Below are 3,193 nucleotides of genomic sequence, written 5' to 3'. Positions count from 1 at the left end.
TTGAAGTGAAAATTTCTGTTGCTCTTTCTTTTCTCCCTCTTCTCTCATCCTCACTTATTCTCTGAGGAATTCTCTCCCATTCTCTATTCTTCCCCCCAAACCTGACCTGCAAAGATTTCTCCAGGCATCAACTGGAAAACTCAAGTACCAGCCCTTGTAAGATTCTGATGTGCTTCCTGGATCATCAAAGAATGGTTAAAGTGTGATTGGCACAGAGACAGCATTAACGGTGTTTTATGATCATGTAATCCTTTGAAAATGAGAGAATCGCATATGGAACAAGCTGTTTAGCGTTGGCCACACCTGTCCTCTCCTTCACAATATGCATGACCAGAATTAACAATAGCCAATCTCACTGCTGACGGAGAGATGAGGAAACGTCAGTTTAAATAAAGCCTAATGAAAGACATCATAAACACAGCTGAAAATCCAAATTCAACATTAACAAAAGCAGGGAGAAATCTTGGTGCACTATCTGGTAGGTTATGTGGAGAGAATTAAGTGATACGAGCATCCAGTCTTTTATCATTTCTATAATAAAACAGTTTTAGAGACATGACATAATTCTAGATTGCAGTTTTTTAACACTGGCAGTTTTAGAGAGAATTATATTACTGTCTACTTCATTGCCACTTTTAAACTAAAACTACTGTATTGCCATTTCTTAACGGCCAATCAAACGATTCCAAGATTTTAAGATTATCCCTCTATTTTTAGAGAAACAGAACATCTACTTGTAGTCCATTTGAGTTGAATTCAAACTCAACAGAATTATTCTGTTAAAATGAATTCAAATTTAAGTTTAATTTAGGCTCAATAAACTGATGGCAGGTTAATGATTTCTTTTGGTTTTTCTTGGCACTGCAGCAACTTTTTCATTACACACTGCACTAGAAGACATTATAAAGCTGCAGGCAGTCTACTGAACACCTCTGTAGTGGGTGCTAATGATGGGTGGTCTCAGATGGTTTGATGGAAAATAATTATCACTGAGTATGTATTTGGAGCTGCAAAACATTGTGCTTGCTTAGTAAATGGTTCAATTTGCATATATAGGAAGATGATCATGAAATACCCACCTGAAAATACTCATCTAAAAAACATTAAAATGTAATTTCTAGTTCAAGAAATCAGTTTTTTCCCAAATGTGGTAGTATATATGAGTAGTTTTAATGCATCCATATTTGAACCAAAATAATTGAGATATTTCTGATGGAGCAGTCCAATCAGATTGTTGGTTTGCACACCAAGAAAGACTCTTCAAATAGGGTTACCTGGTTGGATTTTATAGGGAAACTATCTTGCCATTTAGCCCTAATGACATCATTTTAAACATTAAAAGCAATTAGTAATATCACTGATTATAGAACTAATGTTCTTCTGATTGCTTCTGTGTTCTTATCATTAGCAAGTTATCAAGCTAATTTCTAATTCTAAAGGTGATTATATTAGCCTGCTAAGGAGTTCTTAATGACCTACTTTTAACGATGGAATACACACAATGAAACCTTCCTCAGAAACATCAGGAACCTCACGTGTTTAAAAAAAAAGTTAACAAAAAGACAAACTGCTATCCACATCTTACAGGGTTGTTTTTCAACTAATATTTTTAAAGAAAACAAAACAATACTTCAGGATCACTTCATTTATTATTTATTTCTTTCACATACATTTATTAAATGCCTCTTGTGTGCCAGGCCCTGTTCTAGATGTTGGTGAATTGAGCAATGAATTCCTGCCTTCGTGGGGGTTACTTCCTAGTGGAAGACAGACAGACAGTAACAGCAAACCAACAACAGACAGACGGTAAACCAACAACTTCAAAAAGAAGGAAAATATATACTATTGTGTATCAGATGGGGATTATACTTAAGGGAAAAATAAAGCAAAATAAGGAGATAGTGTGTGTATGTCGGGGGCTGGGGGCTGCGATTTTAGTTAGGGCTGCCAGGGAAAGCTGTAGTAAGAAGGGACATTTGAGTGAAGACCCAAACGAGCGAGGGAGCAAGCCATGTAAATATCTGTGAATGCACATTCCATGTAAATGGAACAGCAAGTGCAGAGGCCGTAAGGCAGGAGCCTACCTGGTGTGTTCTAGTGACAGTAAGGCGGCCAGCATGGCTGGAATGGGGTGAGAGAAAACGGGAAAGTAATAAGACAAGAAGTAAGCATGGAGGGCAGGGGACCTTTAGTTTTTAACTCTACTGAGATGGAAAAGCATCTGAGAATTTTAAGCAGAGGAGTGACCTGATCTGACCCACATTTTAACAGGATCATTCCAGCTCTAAGTTGAAAACAGACTAGAGGGGAGGCAAGGGCAGAAGCAGGAAGACCAATTAGGGACTTTTCTCTGGAAAGATTAAACAGCCTTTCAACAGACCCAGGACACCCAGCAATGAGGGTGAGGTGAGAAGCTGGAGAGAGGAGGAGTAAGGAAAATTCTACACATTTGGCATTCAGCCTTTCCCTTCACCCAAGCCTACTTTGTCTGCCTTGCTTCCAGAAGGCTGATAGCCATGTAGAAGACTGGGGTATTCTTTGAGAAACTGAACAGCCCCAGAGAAAGGAATTCCAGATGCTGACAGCTGGCCACTCCCTCACCATTCAAAGAAGCCTAGCAGGTAAGCAAGCCCTGCACATACACAGGAGCTTCCTGTCAGCCTTTGGAATCCTCATGGTTCACTGTGAACAGAAATCTGAGAATCTCCAGACACCTGAGGCAATTCTCCAACACAGGAAACCATACCTGAAACAAAGAGAACAAAAGAACCCTGACGATATAGAGACAATGCAGAAAATTTTAAAAAGAAATTAGTTATAACACCCTCAGTAAAACAGAATATAATGCATCTATAAAATAAGAACAGGCTGCTATGAAAAAAGATTAGAAAAAAATTTTTAAGTTCTTAGAAAGTGAAAATGATAGCCAAAATAAAAACTTCAAAACAAATGTTGAAAAATGAAGTCAAGAAAGTCTTCAGAAAGTAGAACAAAAGATAGGGAGATGAAAAACTGGTGAGAAAATATGAGCAACAGGGTCAGTCTAAGAGCACCAGTATCTAGCTCATAGATTCAGAAAGAGAGAACAGAGAAAAGTGGCAAAAGGGACCCCCTGAGTCTTCAGCACAGTGCATGATAATCACAGCGTTTCAGAATGCTAGGAATAAAGGGGAGATCCTAACAACATATGAAA

Source organism: Eubalaena glacialis, chromosome 6 (genome assembly GCF_028564815.1).
Source record: "Eubalaena glacialis isolate mEubGla1 chromosome 6, mEubGla1.1.hap2.+ XY, whole genome shotgun sequence".
NCBI lineage: Eukaryota > Metazoa > Chordata > Mammalia > Artiodactyla > Balaenidae > Eubalaena > Eubalaena glacialis.
Note: the sequence above shows the minus strand (reverse complement) of the source record.